At 40.8% G+C, this 23,512-nt stretch overlaps 1 long non-coding RNA gene and 1 pseudogene across 4 annotated transcripts in view; one reads left to right on the top strand and one right to left on the bottom strand.

The window, feature by feature from the left end:
- The window catches only part of LOC123456684, a 36,742-nt gene that overhangs the window by 11,201 nt on the left and 2,029 nt on the right, over positions 1-23,512 (bottom strand). For 3 of the 4 annotated variants that reach the window (XR_006634618.1, XR_006634619.1, XR_006634616.1), the window contains exons 3-7: positions 22,084-22,256; positions 19,786-19,977; positions 12,079-12,123; positions 11,301-11,497; positions 7,758-7,905 (exon numbers count right to left, since the gene is read on the bottom strand). This is a non-coding gene — a long non-coding RNA (uncharacterized LOC123456684). The remainder of the gene's footprint in view (positions 1-7,757; positions 7,906-11,300; positions 11,498-12,078; positions 12,124-19,785; positions 19,978-22,083; positions 22,257-23,512) is intronic. The other variant, XR_006634617.1, reaches the window with a different exon arrangement.
- LOC123456998 lies at positions 6,632-6,773 on the top strand (annotated as a pseudogene).

Consider the following 23,512-nt stretch of genomic DNA (forward strand, 5'->3'; position numbering starts at 1 on the left):
AAATACAGGCCAAAGGTATGAAGAATAACATCAACAAAATTATTAAAGAAAAATTTTCTAATCCCACAAAAGAGAGAAACCCATTCAAATACAGGAAGATTGCAGAACACCAAACAGACAGGGTCAGAGAAGAAACTCTCCACAACACATTTTAGTTAAAACTGTATACACTGAAGACAAAGATAGATTGCTAAAAGCTCATTACAAAGGTAAGGCAATTACAATTACCTCTGATTTCTTATTGGAAACTCTAAAGCCAGAAAGACTTGGAATGGAGTATTTCAACTATAAAAGGGAACAAGGATGCTAGCCCAGTAAAGTTATCCATCTTTTTTGTTGTTGTTTTCGAGGCAGGGTCTCACTCTAGCACAGGCTGACCTGGAACTGACTATGTAGTCTTCTCAGGGTGGCCTTGATGATCCTACCTCTGCCTCCCAAGTGGTGGGATTAAAGGTATGAGCCACCATGCCCAGCTAAAATTATCCATCTTAATACAAGGTGCAATCTTCCCATGATAAAAGCCACTTTTATGAATACATGAGAATGAAACCAATTCTACAGAGAGTATTTTGGATAATACTCCAAACAAAAGAGATGTGTAAATATGCTCAAGAGGTCACAAGAGGGAAAAAATAACAACCAAATCTACAACAGACACAAAACCATATAAACAAGAAAATCCACAAAACTTACAAGGTGATCAGAATTAACTTGAACCTAACATTCATAACACTGAACATTAGTGGACTTAACTCCCCAATCAAAAGACAGATTGGATCACAAAAAAGATCCTTCCATTTACAGTCTACCAGAAACTCATCATCAAAGAGGGGGGGAGGGGGTATTACCATGAGATTTTTTTTTATAATCATGGAAAATGTTAATAAAAATTGAGAAAAAAAGAAACTCACCATCAAAGACAGGCATCACTTGTAGGGAAAGGTTGGAAGATGGTTTTCCACGCCAATGGAAGTAAGACACAAGCAGGTTTAGCTATGTCAGTAATAAAAAGAGACAAGAGGCAAAGCTACTTCTTATTTATTTATTTATTTTGCCTTTACTGGAGGCAGGATCTCACTATAGCCCAGGCTGACATGGAATTTACTCTGTAGTCTCAGACTGGCCTCCAACTCATGGCAATTCTCCTACCTCTGCCTCCCAAGTACTTGGATTAAAGGTGTGCACCACCATGCCTGGCAGAAGGCCACTTCTTATTCACTAACGGAACAATCCAACATGAAGATATAATCATAACCAAATATAGGTTCACCAATTTTCTTATAAAGCAAACTCTACCAGACAATAAAGTAGAAATAAATCCCAAGTAATAGTAAGAGCCTTTAATATCCTGCTCTCATCAATATACAACCAAATCAGAAAACTAACAGAGAAACAATGGGGCTAAACAATACCACAGATCAATTGGACTTAAAAGACATCTATAGAACATGTTTTCCTAACTCCACAGAATACATATTCTTTTCAGCAATTTATGGAACCTTCACTAAAACAGATCACATATTCGAGCATAAAGCATGTCTCCACAATCATTTTATCTCACCACAATACAATAATTTTAGAACTCAACAAGAGAAACAACAATAACAACAAAAGACACCTACTCCTGGAGACTGAGTAATTTGCTGTTACAATGAATGGGTCATCACAGAAACCAAAAGTGAAATCTGTAAACTTATAGAACTGAATGATAATAAAAATACAACATACAGCCAGACATAGTGGCGCCTGCTTTTAATTCCAGCACTCAGGAGGCAGAGGCAGGAGGATCAACGTGAGTTCGAGGCCACCCTGAGATTACATAGTTAATTCCAGGTCTGCCTGGACCAAAGTGAGACCCTACCACAAAAAAACCCCACAACATACCAGAGTCTAGAGAGATGGCTCAGCAGTTAAGAAACTTGCCTTCTAATACTAGGGACCAGTGTGCAATTCCCCAAATAATAAATAAAGTTAAAGAAAAAAAAAATACCAAAACTTATGGGAAATTTATAGCAGAAAATGCCTATCCTGCAAAGTTAGAGAGAGCTCAAGTCAATGACTTAACCATTCACCTGAAGGCATTGGGAAAATAAAAGAATAAGTAAAATCCAATGTATCAGACAGAAAGAAATAATCAAAATCAGAACAGAAACCAGCAAATTGAAATTAAGAAAACAATTTTAAAATAAGTAAGACTGACAAACTCCTAGCCAAAGTGATCAAAAGAAAAACATCAACAAGACTAAAAATAAAAATGGAGATGTTACAAGAACAAAAGAAATTGGGATCTTCAGGATGTACTTTAAATCCTATATTGCATAAAACCATAAAACCTGAAAGAAACATATCATTTCCTTGACTTTATTTATATGAGAAAGAGAGAAAAGAGAAAGGGAAAGAGGGGAGGAAAGGAACGAATGGGCACGCCAAGGACTCCAGCAACTGCAAACAAGCTCCAGAAGCATGTACTACCTCGTGCATCTAGCTTAAATGGGATCCGGGGATATAAAACTTGGGTCCTTAGGTTTTGCAGGCAAGTGCCTTAACCACTAACCTATTTTTGCAGCCCCATTTCCTTCACTCTTACCACCTACCCAAATTAAACCCAGAAAATATCAGTTATCCAAATAAAGCTATAACAACAAACAAGACTGAAAATGAAAAACCTCCCAACAACAACAAAAAAATAAACTCCAGTCCCAGATGATTTCACAGCTGAAGTCTACCAAATCTTCATTAAGAACTGAAACCATTATTTGTTACTTCATACAATTGGAAAGAAGGAAACACTCTCAGACTCCTAATATGTAAACCAGACGGAGACCCAACAAGAAAATTAAACTGTTATGCTTCATGAACTTGAGATACAAAAATTTTCAATAAAATTCTTGCCAACCAGGATTGAAGAGATGGCTCAGTGGTTAAGGCACTTGCCTACAAAGACTACGGAGCAGAGTTCATTTCTCCAGAACCCATGTAACACAGATGCGCAAGGTGGAACATGCATCTGGAGAAAGGGAGGGACACTTAATAGCATAGTATTGTGTATATATATAAGTAGAAGAATAGATTAATGGGGGTGACAAGGCCCAACGTGAGGTCAGGGGAAGAGATGATCCAGTAAAGGAAAGGTGGAGGGAGGGCTAATCAATATTTAAGAAAATATAAATAAATCATATGGAAACCTGCTTTTCAGGACAATGGAACACTAAGGAGGTGTAGATTGTTGCTAGAAAATTTTCAGTGCCAGGGATGGGAAACCGTCCAGTGAGTTGTTGGCCAGGGACGTCCCTGATACCCCCAAAACATTGACACCAGGAATAGATGGTAAGACCCTATTGCTGAAGACTCCACATACTTGGGCCACAAGGCCAAGAAATCCTGCTGGAACTGAGTTCATAACCTCCTCCATGTAGACCAGCTGACAGAAAGCTGGAAGAAGCCATTCTGCAAGCAGTTCAATGGGAGAAAGAGAAATCACCAGTGAAGATATAGTCAGCAGTGGACACTGCAAGCCTTATATTCGGCGAGGCAGGCCAAATGAGCTAACCGGTGCGATAGTGGCACATCTGTCATGGTGGAAACCACCTGCCTTCTAATTGGACTGGAGGCCCACTCCATGGGAGGGAATACATCCTTGATACTGAAAACTTAAAACAGGGGTAGTCATGAGCCAAAGGGGTGTAACACCCGAGGCTGTCTGGCTAAATGTATATACTATGCTTAAGAAACTGCCCAGTACCCTAGTTCGAGGCTCAATTCCCCAGGACCCACGTTAGCCAGGTGCACAAGGGGTGTACACATCTGGAGTTCATTTGCAGTGGCTGGAGGCCCTGGAGTGCCCATTCTCTGTCTCTCTCTCTGCCTCTTTCTCTCTCTGTCACTCTCAAATAAATAATTAAATAAATTTAAAAAATAATAAAAAAAGAAACTGCCCAGTAAGCACTTCTCATAATGTCCATACCCTTATAATAATGCCACTCTCACTTTTGGTAAGAATCTTCTCTTTTCAGAAGGCACCTTGGGATGAGTCAAAAGTATCATGGTAAAATATATATATATATATCATGGTGTTGGAATGAAGTGACCAGAGTGCTCAGTACTGTAATAAATCTATCACTCCTTCCAAGGATCAGGGTCTAATGCAGAAGAGGTGGTGGAAAGAATGTAAGAGCCAAAGGAATGGTAGGACTCCTTACCATGTGCTCTGTCCAGACAAAAAATGGCCTGGATATCCATGACCTCACAGTGCCTGACACCACCTACACAAGACCATCATAAGAGGAGGAAAAGATCATGACATCAAAATAAGAGAGAGACTGATTGAGATGGGGAGGGGATATGATGGTGAATGGAGTTTAAAAGTAGAAAGTGTGGGGAGAGAGGGTATTACCATGGGATACTTTTTATAAACATGGAAGTTGTTAATAAAAACTTGAAAAGAGAGAAAAATATAGTGAATCACATAAAAGTCCAAGGGAGGGCTGGAGAGATGGCTTAGTGGTTTAAAATGTTTGCCTGAAAAGCCTAAGGACCCATACTTGACTCCCTAGTACCCGCATAAGCGAGACATACAAAGAGATGCATGTGCAAAGTTGCATAAATGCATGAAGTGGCACATATGCCTGGAGTTCGACTGCAATGGCTGGAAGCGTTAGCGTGCCAATTCTCTCTCATTAAAAATAAAAAAAGGTAAGCAGGGCGTGGTGGCGCATGCTTTTAATACCAGCACTCGGGAGACAGAGGTAGGAGGATCACTGAGAGTTCGAGGCCACCCTGAGACTACATAGTGAATTCCAAGTCAGCCTGGGCCAGAGTGAGACCCTACCTCAAAAAAAACCAAAACAAAACAAAACAAAATAAAAAAGGTCAGGCCAGTCTGTCAGGCTTAACTCAAAAAAACTCCAATGGAAAGCCCCATCAACAGTGTGGATCATGGGAGAACAGAGTATCAAGGATGGAAGACAAGAAAGAGCAGTTGGTATACTCAAAGAAAATGCAAGATCTTTGAGATATCAAGAAAGTACCATCACACAAATCCTTACACCTCAGACTAAGAGACAAATACAAGAATTTCTGAGAGCTGTGGGGTACTGCAGAATTTAGATCCCAAGGATTGCTGAATTGGCCAAGCCTCTATGAGGCCATAAGTGTGCAAGGAAAAAAAAATAATTGGACTGAAAGTCAGTCCTGACATCAGCCCCTGCCCTGGCACGCCTGGACCTAACCAAATCCTTCCACTTATACATGGATGAAAAGAAAGGGATAGCCAGCAGCATCTTACCCAAAGACTGGTGGCATGGCAATGCCCAGTGACCTACTTGTCTAAGAAGGTGGACCCAGTAGCTGCTAGTTGCCCCCCCCCCTTGTCTATGGGCTGTTGTAGCTGCTGCCATTCTGATCAAGGATGCCGACAAATTAACTTTGGGCAAGACTTTATTGATTACAGTCTCACATGCAAGAGACTCTTTTTAAAGCCCCCTAACCGATGGCTCTCCAACTCTCGCATAATCCACTATCAGGATTTGCTCTTATATCAGCTGAGAATAAAATTTTACCAGACCGAGACTTTGAACCCAGGCACCCTGCTGCCAGAAACTGATGAAGGTTTAGCTATTGTGCATAACTGCCTGGAAATTACCTCCGCCTTCCAAGGACTCTACCCAGACCCTGATCTGGTGATGTATTCTGATGGCAGCAGTTTTGTCCTGAATGGAATGAGGTTATGCAGGGGCAGCTGTGATGACCATGGAAGAAACCCTGTGCTCTGAGACCTCACCCCAGGGTACTTCAGCTCACAAGGCCAAATAGCCCTGACCAAGGCTGTATTATTGGGAAAAGACAAGACAGACAGCCATTATGCCTTTGTCCCGGCTCATGTCCATGGGGCCATCTACCAGGAGCAAGGACTATTAACACCAGAAGGTAAAGACATTAAAAATAAAAATTGAAATTCTGGACTTATAGGCTGCCATTTGGGTGCCTGCTAAAGTGGCTACAAGCCACTGTCCGGGTCATCAAAAGGGGGAGAACACAAAAACAAGAGGGAACAGATTGGCAGACCTTGCAGCAAAATGTGCTGTCTCTCAGCATCCAGCAGATCATCTGGTCACCCTCCCGGCACACACTCTTCCTGAGTGATGAACATACATGGGATAGTAATTACAGCTCACTTCTCATCTGACAAAGGAACAGACTGCACAAGGATGATATCAACTGGAGAACGGAAGACTGTTGTTGCCCCAAACTCTACGATGAATACTGGCTAAGCAACTACATGAGAGAACTCACCTAGGAAGCAACAAGCTATCTGAACTAAGAGAGATGGGAAAATGGCTTAATGGTAAAAGGTGATTGTCAACAAAGCCTGCTGTCTCAGGTTCAATTCCCCAGTACCCAGGTAAAGTCAGATGTACAAAGTGGTCTCTGGGACTGAACTTTGTTTGCTGAGGTAAAAGGCCATTTTCCATATTCTCCTGAATTTTTCTTTCTGTGAGGCAAATAAAAGCCTTCTTTCCTCTTTTTATTCCCTCGTTCTTAATATTTCTCATTTGGCAACAGCCCTTTCATTCACTTGATTCTTTTAGGGAGGAAAGGTTTATTTACCTGATCTTTACTAAAAATGAAAAGATTACTTACCTGGCAGGGGAGATACCATGATCAAAAAGGTGGTTTTCCCACACTCAGAATGTGCTGACCCCTGAGATTTCCAAAATGTGGGAAACTCAACAGCATAATTTGTGGTAGTGGGGGACTGCATTTGCACTCTCCCCAGTGGATAAAAAATTAAAATGAAAAGAATACATCCAGGTGTGGTGTCGCATTCCTTTAATCCCAACACTTAGGAGGCAGAGGTAAGAGGATCACTAGGAGTTTGAGGCTACCCTGAGACTACATAGTGAATTCTAGGTCAGCCCAGGATAGAACCAGACCCAACCTTGAAAAACCAAAAGTAACAACAACAAAAATAGTCAAGTGGTGGTTACCTTTTATCAGAATCTAGCATATACACCGCCTACATAGGACTATCAACCACTTAAGTTATAGAACCATAGCTATAGTCTGTCATCTTAGCTGCACGTGGTTCAGAAGATGACCAGCTGGCATGCATGCATACATACATACCCACACACCAAACTAATACAACTCATCCTAGACATATAAAGTTGTATGAAAAGGCAAAAGCCAAGCCAATGGGGAGGCTTTTGAGTATCCCAAAATAATATAAACTATTGCCAGTGCAATTGGGTACGCACCAGAACTATATAGTAATATCTTATTGCTGACTCCAAATTCTTTGGTTGTAGGATATTGGGAAATCAAGATGAATCTGAGCTAGAAGCTTCCACTCTACTGGCTAACCATAGCACTATGTAGGCTCCTGGGGCAGAAAAGACATCAAAAGTGTTAACCAGCGGTGGACTGTGTGAGCTACAAAACTGATAGCCACACAAGATTGTGTATTGGTGAATATGGCACGTCTCTGATTAGATTTGAGGTCTACTCCATGGGAAGGAATTATTTCCTGGTACTAAAAACCTCATCAATACTCTCTACTCCTAGGGGGGAAGCTAATAGTCTTATTTAGCTAAATGGGTATGTTGTACTCATCAAGTTCCCCTTTATATATTTATGTTTATGCCCATAGATTAGTGCTGTCCTCACCTCTGGTCATAAATGTTTGTTTATGCAGATGACAGTGACTACTAGGAAGACTCAAAACCATCCAAATGCTGAGACTAAGTGACTGTTCTCACCTGTAAATGAGACATCTCTACCATGCTTTCAAGGCTCAGGGAACACTGCAGAAGAGAGGGCAGAAAGAATATAGAGCCTTAGGATGAGGAGTAGTGCTTTGGAACGCTGTCTTCTGACCATGCATTCATAACCTCAAAAAGTTGTTACCTACACAAGAATAGGACAAAAGAAGGTGAGTAGTAGTGATCAAAATACACTGTGCATATGTACAAAAGTGTTCAATAAAAAATGTTAAGCTCAATAAAAAACCCAAACCAAAATAAATGTGCTTCAATAAACAATTTCCCTGGGAATTTTAGCCCTCTAAATCCCATCCCAAACCAACTAGTAACCAAAAAAACAAAACAAAACAAAAAAACAATTAGAAGAGCAGCGTGAGCCTCAGATATGGAGATAGTTTACCTTGTACCAACTAATAGAACAAACTGACATAAACAAGGCAGATTTAAATAGCTATTTAAGCTTCAACTGTGGAGATAAATGGTCCTTGTGTGCATCCTTGTATGACAAACCCATGTGAAATCAGTCAAAGAAGAAGATATCCAGAGGCTGGAGAGATGGCTTAGCTGTTAAGGCACTTGCCTGCAAAGCCAAAGGAACTCAGTTCAATTCCCCAGGACCCATGAAAGCCAGATGTATAAGGTGACACATGTGTTTACAGTTAACTTGCACATCTCCAGGCCCTGGTTCACCCATTCTCTATCTGCCCTTTTGTCTCTCTCGCTTTCTCTTAAGTTTTAAGAAAAACTTGTTTAAAAAAATACAAACATGTAAGAGCTCATCCAAACAAAACCAAATAAGCACCCTCCCAACAACCTGGGTTTCAGACTGCAGCCCATCATTTCCTAAACATCCAAAAATCTTTCCTTTCATCAACTAAACATTTATAGACAGACAATGAATGCAAGTTAGGAGGAGGAAGAAATCCTGAGGTACTGGGTCTGCTAATGTAGCCCCTTTAAAGTACATTCCTCCATGCAAGTGTTTTAAAATTAGTTATGTGCACTAGGACTCAGGGTCACTCTTGTAGTTTAAATGTAAAATGTCTCCCTAGGGGTTGGAGAGATGGTTCAGTGGTTAGGGAATTTGCCTGCAAAGCTTAACAACTGGGGTTCAACTCGCAGTATCCACATAAATCCAGATGCATGACATGGCACATGCATCTGGAGTTTGTTTGCAGAGGCTAGAGATCCTGGCTTGTGCCCATTCTCACTCACTCTCTCCATGCAAATAAAAATAACCTTCTAAAGACCACCTCAGGCTCATGTGTTTGATCAACGTTGGTCCCTCCCTACCTGGTGGCACTGTTTGGGAAGGTTGTGGAACCTGAGGTACGGCCTTGTTGGAGGAACTTACTGGGGGTGGTCATTGAGGTTTTATAGCCTTGCCCTACTTCTTGTTCATCTACTGCTTCCTGACTCTGGCTGAAATGTGGTGGGCCAGCCTACCATGCCATCTCCACTATGGAAGCTCCTCCAAAATTTTAAGCTGAAAATAAATTGTTATCTTCAAATATTTATTCACAGCAATAAGTAAAGCAAGTAATACAATCACTATAACTTTTCAAAACAAGTAAGTGGTGCTAGGAGATGGCTCTGTCATTAAAGGCTCTTGTTTGCAAAGGAAGTTAGGGTCCATGTTAGTGAACCTTCATTTTCAGGCTTATTCCTTATCCTGCTCCATGTAATAGGGTTGAATTTAGGTAAGCCCAAGCAGGGCATTGCAGCAGTGATGGCAAGTGAGTATATGAACAAGTTGGTAAAGAATAAGGCTAGATCTCCTTACCTCCTATCTTGGCAAGAACTAAGGCATTCCATAGCATTCAACAGTAACCTATGCTAACTGTAACACTAATACACAGATGCATGGGTGGCGATTTAAGATGAAGATGCTGGGCTGGAGAGATGGCTTAGCGGTTAAGCGCTTGCCTGTGAAGCCTAAGGACCCCAGTTCAAGGCTCAATTCCCCAGGACCCACATTACCCAGATGCACAAGGGGGTGCACACATCTGGAGTTCGTTTGCAGTGGCTGGAGGCCCTGGAGTGCATTCTCTCTCTCTCTCTCTCTCTCTCTCTGTCGCTGTCAAATAAATAAGTAAATAAAAGTAAAAAAATTTTAAAAATTAAAAAAAAAGATTTAGATGCTGACAATTGTGATGAATGAAGTTGTATGTAGCAGCACTACAGAAAAGCCTGTGCTATGCAAATGACTTGCAAAAGTCCCATTACCATAACATAAAAAAAACCAACTCTTGGGATGGAGGGATGGCTTAGCAGTTAAGGCATTTGCCTGCAAAGCCAAAGGACCCAGGTTTGATTCCACAGGACCCACATTAGCCTGATACACGAGGGGGCGCATGCATCTGGAATTTGTTTGCAGTAGCGAGAGGCCCTAGCACACCCATTATCTCTCTCTCCCCCTGTCAAATAAAGAAAAATAAGTATTTCTTTTAAAAAAAGCCAACTCTTTTTCCAGAGGAATCATTGAGCTTCTAAATTTTCTCCCTATTCCAGCGTGCTTCCTCCTTTGAAGTGTATCCTTTCTTAAATTCTCACTTTGCTTGCTATATTATCTCTGTGTCTATACTAAATTCTTTGTTCTAGGGCACAAGAATCTGGAACCCAGAATCTCAATCAACTAACTGAGATAGGAGCCTTCTATAGGCATAAGGGCAAACATTCATGACAAATTACACACTAGTTATGCAACCCAAAAACAAAACAGGAAAACAACTCTATCAATAGTCTTCAGATTTAGTAAAACCAGGAGGGAGAGTGTGTGATTTCGGATTGTATGAGCAACACCTGATCAACTCCCTGGTTGGGCAGAAGGAGCAAACAAAGGGTATGTTCGCCTTTCATTGGTTCTGCCCACAATGTGTATGAAGGATAATTTATCCTGACAAAGATTACCTCAAGTCTCTGTAGTTCCTGCTATACAGCTTTTAAGAGTCCAATAGATTGGACATTTGTAAAATTAATAAATCTACTCTGGCTTGCTCATCCCTTGTATACATTCCTAATTCTTTTCTGGTACAACACAACAAAATCAAGAGCTTTAAAAAAAAAAAAATGGAAGAGCCATTCCGTCAGGGGAGCTCTGATGAGCCCATTTTCTCTTATCTGCCTCTTCCTTTCCTCTCTTTCTCTAAAATAAATTAATAAAATATTTAAAAGGGGTAGGGGGCCCCTTCCAGGGAGGTTTTTCCTAGGGAATTACAATCTGTGGGAATATTGTCCTTTTCTAGAAATTCTAACCCCAGACATTGAGACTAGATTGGCTAAACCAGCCACTCATCCAAGAGACTAATAAAGAACCGCAACCTGGGCCTTGAGGTAGGCTTCTCAAATCCCCTTTGCCATGGCAACAACTATCTATGTCTTCCTTCTCGTAAGTACCTCTTCTATTAGAAGTTCTGGGCTTCTCATACCCCACTTTGCCTCCCTGGGTAAGAACTATGTCTTCAATCTTTCCTTTAAAATTCTTTTAAAGCTCTCCCTCCTTAAAGCATTAAGCTATAATAAAATCTTTCTAAACCTTACCCTCTGGTCTGTGGACTTCATTCTTTGAATTCACAGGACAAGAATCCAGGAACATGCCGAAGTTATTGGTGCATTGGCATATATTTGTGTGTTGGCAGAGGATACCCCAAAACTCCTGCTTCAGTGGTGACTGGTTTTATTCCAGGATCATTAACACTCCACTGGAACAAGGCCCACATTCTTCCAGAATGAAGTCACTAGAACAGAACAAGGCAGGGCAATAAGCAAGCAAGACTATCCACTACTTAGCATCACACATAAGACAATTCCACTGAGGGAAAACCCAGAGGCCAAAGGCAGCTACAGCCTTAGGAATGAGCCTGTCAGCCTGAACAATTAAGCCCCTATCTAGAACCTAGAAAAGGTTCCAATTTGGCTCTCTAGGTGGACTTTACCCCACTCCTGTGTTCTCATGGGCAAGAATACTCTGTACTCTCTCCTCCTTCCTTAAGTTCTAGACTTCTCCATTTCTGTGAACCCTACTCATGCCTCTTCAGTATAAACTGTCTTCCTTCCTTCATTTAAGTTCTCTGTATAATCTAAGAAAATCTGTAAACTTTACCCTTTAGTCTGTACATGTCAATTCTTTGAATTCAGAAGGCAAAAATCTGAGAAGACACCAAAAATCTCATATCTTATCAGTGCATCTGTGTACACTGGTGCACTGGCAGAATAATCTCAATTCCTGTATCTCTAGCACTAGCCTAGGCTAGAGTCAGTTCCAGATTAGCCTAGGTTAGAGACCCTGCCTCAGAAAAAGAAAAAGTAACATGCTTACTCTGGTTTCCTCTTGACAGGAGATCTCTCTTGCTTTAGCTGCTGCCTAAAGATAAAAATTCAGAATCATAACCTTGGTTTTCTTTGGAAACGAGGTGAAGAAGTATAGACTGAACTTAGCTGGAGTTGTCTATACTAGTGGTTCTCCAGTTTTTTTTTTTTTTTTTTTAACTTAGTTCTCACTTTAGCCCAGGCTGACCTGGAACTCACTCTATAGCTACCCTTGAACTCTTTTTTTTTAAAAATTTTTTGAATAATTTTTATTTATTTATTTGAGAGCGACAGACAGAGAGAAAGACAGATAGAGGGAGAGAGAATGGGCGCGCCAGGGCTTCCAGCCACTGCAAACGAACTCCAGATGCGTGCGCCCCCTCGTGCATCTGGCTAACGTGGGACCTGGGGAACCGAGCCTCGAACCGGGGTCCTTAGGCTTCACAGGCAAGCGCTTAACCGCTAAGCCATCTCTCCAGCCCTACCCTTGAACTCTTGGCATTCCTCCTACGTGTGCCTCCTGAATGCTGAGATTAATGGGGTGTGTCACTATACTCAGCAACACTTGCTGAGAATTTTGAGTGCCAAAGTTCTGAGAAATCCTGATCTGAGGATATCAAGAAAACTACTTGGCCACCATGGTCCTGATTCATCCTAACAGACCAAAAACAGCAATATCAAAGAAGCTACTCCTGGGTCCCTAAAGTCTCCTTTGGCGAGCCACTAGTTACCTCCAAAATTAGTCCTTGATTAAATTTTGGCTACTTGCTTTAGGGATACCTCAAATACAAACAAGGCTATAAGATATGTTGTCCCCATCTCTAACAGTTCTAATTCTATAACAAGGAAAAACAAGATATCAAAAAAAGATGTCAAAAGGGTCATTTTCAAATTTGGAATATATATATATCTGACCCAAGGTTGCTTAATTCAAGACTTCCTTATGCTGGGAACAATGGTAAATCTCTTCTAACTTGTGCCAGGACATCTTTAAATAATAAGTCCTGCGACCAAAAATATCTATGTACAGCTTTTAATGGCACCCAATGGCTCTATGGTACCAACCTTTGGCCCTGGCTAACCCCAGGACGAATTAAAAAAGGTACACTCTGGAAGGCTAATATCGAAGTTAAATGTTGTTTATGTTTCTGCTAATATCTGTTTTATAAGTCATATGGAAACAGATCCAAATCATGTCAAACACTACTGTGTCATTTGATAAACAGTTCTGGAAGAAAATCTCAGTCACCTCATGCTCAGATGGTCCCATTACAATCCAACTCCATCTACCTGGATTCCCTTGAATGCTCCACAAGGCCTAGAAGGCCACAAAAAGGATAAACACGAAGGTGACCAGTTTTCTGTGTGCTCACTTCTTTCTCATTAACTCCTTACCTTTTTTTTTTTTTTTTTTTTTTTTTGCTTGCTTGCTTGCTTGTTTTGTTTTTCGAGGTAGGGTCTCTAGCACAACCTGATCTGGAATTCATTCTGTATTCTCAGGGAGGCCTCAAACTCACAGCAATCCTCCTACCTCTGCCTCCCAAGTACCTGGCTACTCTACTTTTATTCATTCTCCCCAACATTCTCATCCAAGACTACACTTCCTACACTACTACATCAGTACACTTTTGGGGTTCTTTTGAAATAGTTCCCCTCTCTGGGAGACACACTGTAACTGCCACAACTTCATGCCCCATTCAGCAGGAAGTAGTTAACAATCTGACATCACCCCCCCCCCTTGTTCTCTAAGAGCAGTTAAGAGTGTCTTCTCATGAGGAGAAATGAGAGAGGGGTACAGTTAGGATGACTGGATCTCTGAAGGTGGAAAGCACAGGAAAGTTTGTACTTGTTAGAAATCGAAGATTGCTGTTTGTAGCCTAGTGACTCCAGACCTACTTTTTTTCTTTTTTTTTTTTAAAAGATTTTTATTTATTTTAGAGAGAAAGAGAAAGAGGTAGATAGAGAGCGAAACAGAGAATGGGCGTGCCAGGGCCTCCAGCCACTGCAAACGAACTCCAGACGTGTGCGCCCCTTTGTGCATCTGGCTCACGTGGGTCCTGGGGAATTGAGCCTCGAACCGGGGTCCTTAGGCTTCACAGGCAAGCGCTCAACAGCTACGCCATCTCTCCAGCCCCAGACCTACTTTTTCGACAGTCAGGACTCCTCCTGGGAGAGAGGTCTTTCACAGAATTTAAACATTGTGGTCGGTCAAGTTCAGAGCTAATCTCTTCCTGAAACAGCCCCTATCACGAACGAACCAGCTGTCCCTCTGGCTCGTGAGAGACAGAAGACAGCCCACCACTGAAAGGTTATAAATACCTTTTCAAATGGAGGGCTGGTTCTCTGATCACTTGGGAACTTTCAGTTGTGGGTGGTTTTTCCTCGGCTGGTCCAGACCAGCCTTGCCCAGGTCCAGCAGTGAAGGGGCCCCTAGCCCTTACTCTCCCCATGGGTTCTTTATTCCCCTTCTGCTCCCCACGTGGCATGAGCTACTTAAACTTTATTTCTTTTTACGCTTTTTTGCCCTAGGCACCCTACGTGGGATCTCTAGCCACGTGGGTGCCTTTCCTTGGCTCTACTTCCCTCAATAAATGTAACAATTTCATAATTATCCTTCTCAGTTTTCTTTTTTAGTCAATTCTTTGGTTAAAATTAGAAATGAACCTAGGGCTTGGGGTTCAAGGATTCCTTGGCCCCTTAGCACCCATAACAAAACTTTCCTCCTCCCTTTTAAATCTCCTTCTATAGCTTTAAGAGACATGGACTCATTTTTAAATTTTTATTGGTATAAAGTACCTAACTCATTAGAAAACTCAGAAACCAACTAGTAAATGCATTTTAACTGGCATAGTATCTTAATATCATAATCTGATCAGAATGCAGAAATATTTTGAATAGTTCTAATTCAATTACTTTTTTGAAATAAGGTCATGCCAAGAGAATGAACCCAGGCTGGCTTCATTCTCTTGAGACTCCTGACTCAGCTGCTCTAGTACTGGGATTACAGGCATGTGTCACCACATACAGCCCAATTTTGAAATGTGTGGTAGAGAGACCATACACCTTCCCCTGTGGCATACTGTTGCTGATAAATGCACAATTCACCCTCAAAGCCAATGAATGGGGCAAGGGTCTTATGTAGCAATTAAAATTGAATAGTGATATAAGTCCTATCATAATGACCTAGGTTATTCTTAATTACAATTTTCTTCAAAGTAGGGTTTTTTCCCCCATACGTTTACATATAGAAGGGAAATTAACAGAGATGGTGATTCCGTCCATCATGGAGTAAGTGAGCAAAGGCACATGATTGTTGATAACTATTAGTGATCTGTCACTGAAGAGCAACAAACTCCTTTGATTACATGGCAGAGTTTTCTTTTTTTTTTTTAATTTATAGAACACACATTTTACTTATTTCTTAGATTTTAATTATAAAATTACAAAGTGACAAATATTATTAAACAGAAGTAAAGTTTTTAATTATCTTCATGCTTTAAGTCATCAAATAGTTCATTTGAGGGGGAGATACAGTTAGGGTGACTGGACCCTTAGAAGTAAGAAAAAGGCAAGAAAATCTACACTTGCTAGAAATCAAAGATTTCTTATCTCTTGCCTACTTCCCTAGACCTGTTTTTCCACAATCAACCAGAACCCCTCTTAGAAGAGAGGTCTTTCATAGGATTTAAACATTGTGATTGATCAAGTTCAGCCCCTGCAGCTTGATGTCAAGGCTAGCCTCTTTCTGAACAGCCCCTAGCCCTAACCAACCAGAGGACCCCCTGATTTACCTGAGTCAGAAGATAGTCCTCCACTGTAAGGTTATAAATACTTTTGCAAGGATAGGGCAGACTCTCAGACCACTTGGAAACTTCCAGCTGTGGGTAAGTTTTCCCCTCAGTTGGGCCTGTGCTAGGGCCCAGTCAGGTTACGCCCAGCCAGGAAAACCCCTCACTACATGGGTTCTTTATCCCCTCCAGCTCTCTACATCACTGGAGCTCCTTGGACTTTTTCTCTCTTTTCTTTCTTTTTTTTTTAAAAAACTTTTATTAGCATTTTCCATGATTATAAAAAAATATCTCATGATAATTCCCTCCCTCCCCCCATAGTTTTGGTTCTTATGACTTGTTCTGGGTTTGATTTGTTTTATGCTTATACAATGTATATTAGCTTTAAAGATGGAAAGCATACTCTTACCTTATCTTCTAAGTTTCTAATTCTTCTATTTTGCTCCAACTTCGTCATTCTGTTGCTCACTCCTGTTACTGGCTCCTTATGTCCTCACTTTCTCTAATATATAACATGATTCATTCCCTTTTATTATGATCTTTTTTGTGTAGCACTACTTTTTTCTTCATATTTATTACCTAAGTTGTTATAAATTATGTGCAAATATATTTAATGATCAGCTAATCTCCTTGCTTTGCTAGTCAGATGGTATCCATTATGTACTTGTGGGTCAGGAAATTTCACATTTGAAATCCTACTTCTACTGTGCAGTGTACACTCAATATGCTTATCTTTTTCTATTCCAAAAATTATATACTTATGGATGGAGTAAGATGAAGAGCACCACTAGAAAGATATTTTCATTGCCCCATTGATCACACTATTTCTTCCTTAAGTATCTTTCAGAATCATCTCTTCTTTGCCTTGCCCATGACTATGAGCCTCAGGGATCAACAGAGTGAATTACAAGGAAGAGGATCACCAGGACCAGGGGGAGAACTTCAGCCACCATCCACATCCTCCCTTTCCCAAACACCAGTGCAAGCAACAGCAATCACCAAAGACCTGGGGAAGAGAGCACCTGGCACAGGCGATCAGAGCAGTAACACACTGACCCAACCAGCCTACCTGAGCCAACAGCACAGCAAAGAGGGACCCAAGCGGGCACACAGCATAATTGAGACCAAAGCCATCCCAAAAGGTAACTGGGATTACACCAAGTCAGTACCCATCAAATAAGCCTGGCATATAGGCTTGAATCGAAGTACTAATTGCAACTTCCATGTCAGGGAAAATTGTATGTTAAATCTGATGGATGGTCGATTTGTCATTCATTTTTTTTTTTTAATTTTTTTTTTGAGGTAGGGTCTCACTCTAGCCCAGGCTGACCTGGAATTCACTATGAAGTCTCAGGGTGGCCTTGAACTCACGGTGATCCTACTACCTCTGCCTCCCAAGTGCTGGGATTAAAGGTGTGCGCCACCACGCCTGGCCAATTTGTCATTCTTAAATAAATTGTACTTTGGGTTTGTCATTGGTTGCTTCCTGATTTATAGTGCCTCTGTTTCCTCTTCTGTCCTTCGTTGTCTCACTTGGTTACAAGGTGACTTAGAACCCTCTACAGACCAGAAATCTTAGCCTCCAATTTGACAAGACTAAGGGTGTGGGGCTAACACACATCTTTAGGGACTGTGACTTTGTTAGAAGATCTGCTTGCCATAATACCTACTCTTACACAAATACTCTGCTGTTTTTCATTGAATGTGTACACTGTAGTTAAATTTTAGAAACTGCATGTATTTTGTTTCACTCGGCCTATGTAAATACTCTCACAGCAGGCAAATAACTAAGGTCACCTTTGTGGTTACTCTGATTAAGAGCCACACCTAGCACCTTAAGCTCCTACCCTGAAATCAAAGAAAACAAATACGACACAGGAATCAAATTTAATGATAAAAGGAGGTCAATATTAGACATAGATAAGGAAATAGAAATAATAAAGAAAAACCAGTCATAAGTATTGGGAATGAAGAACATAATCAGTGAAATAAAAAGCTCTGCAGAAAATCTCACCAGTAGAATGTATTAAGGAGAGAACAAAAGATCTAAATTAGAAGACCAAGTGGCAGACCTAGTATAGTCCAACAAAGAGAAAGAAGGACAAATACGAAGTATGAATAGGAACTTCAAGATATTCAGGACACTGTGAAAAGATCAAACATAAGAATTCAGGGTATAGTAGGAAAAGAATTTCACTCCAAAGGCATAGTAGGCATTCTCAACAAAATCATAGAAGAAAACTTCCCCCAAATTGGGAAAGAGATGCCAGAGTGAGACCCTACCTTGAAAAACAAAAATCACCCAACTATAAAAAGTCCAGGCCCAGATGGATTCACTGGTGAATTTTAACAGATCTTAATGGAAGAAACACCAATGCTTCTTAAAACTTTTCCACAAAATAGGAAAAGAAGGAATCCTACCAAACTCCTACTACAAAGCCAGTATCACCCTGATCCCCAAACCAGGCAAAGATAGAACCAAAAAAAAAAAGAAAATTACAGACCAATTTCCCTCATGAACATAGATACAGTAATTGTCCACAAAAGTTAGCAAACAGAATACAAGAATATATCAGAAAGATCATTCACCCTGACCAAGTAGGCTTTAACCCAGAGATGCAGGGACCGTTCAACATACACAAATTGATAAATGTAATACAACGTATAAAAGGACTGAAGGACAAAAATCACATGATCATCTCATTAGATCCATACTTCCTATTAGTTTGTCTTTCTCTTTGTTGGACTATATTAGATTTAATTCTAACCTGTATTACAGAGCCATAGTAACAAAAACGGCATGGTACTGGCACAAAAAGACATGTAGATCAACGGAACAGAATACAGGACACTGTTAAGACTGAGTAGCTATAGCTTCCTGATCTTTGACAAAAATGCCAAAATTACTCATTGGCGAAAAGACAGCCTCTTCAGCTAGGAAAACTGGATATATATCTGTAGAAGGATTAAAAATAGATCCTTATCTCTCTCCATGCACAACAATTAAGTCCAAATGGGAGGCAGAGGTAGGATGATCACTGTGAGTTTGAGGCCACCCTAAGACTACATAGTTAGTCCCGGGTCAGCCTAGGCCAGAGTGAGACTCTACCTCGAAAAACAAAAGCCAAAAAAAAAAGGGGGGAAGAGAATTTAGTAGTGCCATCATATACAACTTTATCTGAAGGTGAAAATGTGTAATATAGCAAGGGGCAGGTACATATGGCCAAAAAAGTTGGAAGGAAATGAAATCTACATGTAAGTAACCACAAATGACTTGGTGCTACATTTTAGAGTGTGTGGGGATGTACATTTGTGTGTGCAGGTTCATGTGTCCTGTGTGCACGTGCGGAGGCCAGAGAAGATACTAAGTGCACTCCACATTACTATCCTTTTGTATTTCCTGAGACAATCCCTCACTGAACCTGAAGCTTCGTGATTTTTTAGTTAGATTCACTGACCAGGGTGCCCCAGCAATCCTCCTGTCTCCACACCTGTCAGCACTAGGTGTGGTTTGATTCAGGTGTTGCCCCATAAATTTAGGTGTTCTGAATGCTAGGTTCCCAGCTAATGGCAATTGGAAATTAAAGCCTCCTGGATAATGTTGTGGACGGGCTTATGGGTGTTGCAGCCAGTTTCCCCATGCCAGTGTTTGGCACACTCTCCTGTTGCTATGGTCTACCTATGTTGGCCAGGGGGTGATGTCCACCCTCTGCTCATGCCATTGTTTCCCCCTGCCTCGTGGAGCTTCCCCTTGAGCCTATAAGCCTAAATAAACCTCTTTTTCCCACAAGCTTGTTGGGTGATTTCTACCAGCAATGTGAACCAGACTGCAACACTAGGGTTATAGGTATAAATGACCATGTCTTACTTTTTACATGGTTGTTGGGATGAAACTCAGGTTCTCATGCTTGTGCAGCACGCATTCTTACCTGCTAAGCTATCTTCCAAAGGGTCTGGAGTTCCTGAAGTGTGTTTGTGGTGTAGCTTTAGGTTTTCTTCGCTTGTGCCTCCTCTTCTGTCTGCTTAAAGCTGTGAAAGCAGGCCAGCTTCTTCTGCCATTATGAATTTCCCCTGGATCTGTAAGCTTCAATAAATAAGCCTTCTTCCATTACTGTGAAAACCTACCTCGAAAAACCAAAAAAAAAAAAAAAAAAAAAAAAAAAAAACCAAAAAACTTTTTCAAAGACAGTGAGCAAGAGGAGAGAAAATGTGTGTGTGTGTGTAGTAATGGGTACACTATGGCCCTTTGCCACTGGAAACTCCAGACACATGTGCTACTTTGTCTATTTGGCTATAAATGGGTGCTAGGGAACTGAAACCAGGTCATCAAGCTTTGCAAGCAATTATCTTTAACCACTGAACCCAACGCTACTCTGTCTTTTTTAAAGTCAGGAGAAAATCCAGCAAGCTAACCCAATAAGCATATTGACTAGGCCTTTAACATCCTAACTTGTCAATGTCATGATGTTTTGTAAATGATGTTACATAAAACATTAGTAACTAGATAAACATGACTTTTTCCATTTTAAAACCAAGACCACAAAAAGTGCCACAGTTCTGAATAATCACCTAGGTAGAATGTGGGCATAACTAGCAAGCAGAAGATTATTATGGGGTTGGAGGGATGGCTTAGCAGTTAAGGCATTTGTCTGCAAAGCCAAAGGACGCAGGTTCGATTCCCCAGGACCCACGAAAGCCAGATGCACAAGGGAGAGCATGAACCTGGAGTTTGTCTGCAGTGGCTGGAGCCCTGGCGCACCCATTCTCTTTGTCAGATAAATAAATAAGTAAAAATAATTTTTTTAAAATAAAGATTATTAGCCAGGCATGGTGGCACACACCTTTAATCCCAGCACTTGGGAGGCAGATGAAGGAGGATCACTGTGAGTTCAAGGCCACCCTGAGACTACATAGTGAATTCCAGGTCAGCCTGGACGAGAATGAGACCCTACCTTGGAAAAAAAAAATTATGATCATTCACTTCAACAAGAACACAGTAATGTTGGAGAAAAGAAAACTTTACAGTAACAATATATTTATACTGTAGTTTAAAGGAAACAGGTCTAGCCGATTATCATTGGCAAAAAATTGCTTTTCTCATGTGAAAGCTTAAATTACAAAGAGAAAGTTAAGAAACATGGATTCTTTATTTTTGGACTGTAAACATGCTTTATTATAAGTGGATAATGGAAAACCTGGATTCTTAAAGCAAAGGAATATTGAAAACAATGTTAATTTATTATAAATAGTGGAAATTATTAAATAGAAATTATTTTAAAGATATATTTAGCTGCATCATTAAACTCATGATTGATATATAACTATATATATATCATTCTCTCTTATCCCAGGGCTTCTTCACAATGGTCATTGTACCCTCCTGATCAGAGATTTGGAACTATTGAGACATTTTTACTAAATATTTTTTATTTGAGCCAGGCGTGGTAGTGCACACCTTTAATCCCAGCACTTGGGCGGCAGAGGCAGGAAGATCGCCTTAAGTTCAAGGACAGCTTGATATCATAGTGAATTTCAGGTCAGCTTGGGCCAGAGTGAAACCCTACCTTGAACCCCCCCCCCAAAAAAGAAAGGGAGGCTGGAGAAAGAACACGTTACCTGTGACACTTGATCTTCTGTGTTTATAATACAGCACACGCAAACCCATCAGCTAGAACTACTTTGGTATTTACAACTCTGAACAGACTATTCCAGAATATGAATATATATAGTATGCGCGCGCGCGTGTGTGTATATGGCTGCTTAGAAACATTAACACACAACTTCAGGATGGGTAAGATTCACAGAAATAATTTGTACTCTGTGGTTCAGCCTTACTAAGCTAACTGCTATCAAGAAAACAGATATCAAACTAGTCAGGTGTGGTGGCACACATCTTTAATCCTAACACTCAGGAAGCAGAGGTAGGAGGATTGCTATGAGTATGAAGCAAGCCTGGAACTACAAAGAGAGTTCCATCCAGGTCAGCCAGGGCTTGAACAAGACCCTACCTCAAAAAAAGAGAAATCTAAAAGATATATGAAACTGGTCATGTGCCTTGTCCAGTTTCTACATAGCATAAGTTAGCATGCTAAACCTTCTCAAGAAAAGCCTTTCTACATTTACAATCATGCTCATGTTATGCCACCATTATCAACATATGCTTAATGTACCAATTGCATAAACCCCAACAGGACCTTTTTCCTTCTTTGGGCAAGTACAGTACTCACAGGGTCAGTGTTGCAGTCTGTAAGTTCTGGTACAGGGCCTCATTAGCATGAATCTCTGAACTGGAAACTATCTTCACAGTGATTTGCAGGGAGATGGTTCAAGAATGATACTCAGGCTCTTCACTATTTTCAGCTTGAAATATCCCATCAGTTGCCACATATCTTGGAAGGACCTGAAAACAAAGAGGGCAGAGCATAAATAAACTGAACAGAAACTGAAAATAATATGGAAACCTCCAGACAATACATTCCCATTAATTGGTCTATGGACAACCCCGCTATCTTTGTTTCTGGTGATTCTTTGGCTTGTGGCAGTGTTAGCTGTGAAGCAAGTGAAATACACTACCCTTTCCTCTTTCCATCATTTCCCAACACTCAATTTTTTAACTCACAGTTCATTCAACATTTATTGCATTCTGACTGTAAGCAACAAAAACTTTTTGCTTGGCTTGAAGAACAGTGAAGGTATGTAAAGGAACAGAGAACCACACCCTTTTTGCTTTTGTACTTCAGGTGATCTACAAAATTCTGATTTAAAAATATGTGTAGAAGACGGGCGTGGTGGCGCACGCCTTTAATCCCAGCACTTGGGAGGCAGAGGTAGGTGGATCGCCGTGAGTTAGAGACCACCCTGAGACGCCATAGTGAATTCGAGGTCAGCCTGGACTAGAGTGAGACCCTACCTTGAAAAACCAAAAAAAAAAAAAAAAAAAAAAAATCTGTAGAAAACGACAAAAAAAGCTAGCATCTTCAAACTAAGGACAGCAGAGAAAAATAAGATACACTGTGGTTTTCAGTGGCTGACAGAACTATACAAATTAAGTATGTATCTTTGATATTACAATTATTTCTCAGGCTTTTCCAACAAAAATAAGTGAGGCAGAATTACATTGCTGGGGCTTGATTCCTCAGTACTTATGTAAAGCCTGTTGCATATAGTGGTAGTGTGTCTGGAGTTCATTTGCAGTGCCTGGAGACCCTGACCCACCCATTCTCTATTGGCTTGCAAATAAATAAAATGTATTTTAAAAAAAACCTGAAAAGTGTAGTAACAAGTTTCCAATAGCTTTTTAATTTTTTTTTATTTTTATTTGTTTGAGAGGCAGAGAAAGGCGGGGGGGGGGGGGGGGGGGGAGGGAGGGAGAGGGAGAGAATGGCCGCGCCAGCACCTCCAGCCACTGCAAACAAACTCCAGACACGTGCACCTCTTGTACATTTGGCTATCGTGGGTCCTAGGGAATGGAGCCTGTGGTCCTAGGGAATGGAGCCTGTAACCAGGGTCCTTAGGCTTCACAGGCAAGCGCTTAACAGCTAAGCCATCTCTCCAGCCCTATTAGCTTTTGCCTAAGCAGCATTTAATGCTGAATACCTTGAGAATCACAGCCATAAATGCATGTGTGTTTCTGTGCGCACACACACAAATTTGGGG

This window comes from Jaculus jaculus, chromosome X (assembly GCF_020740685.1).
Source record: "Jaculus jaculus isolate mJacJac1 chromosome X, mJacJac1.mat.Y.cur, whole genome shotgun sequence".
NCBI classification, from domain to species: Eukaryota; Metazoa; Chordata; class Mammalia; order Rodentia; family Dipodidae; genus Jaculus; species Jaculus jaculus.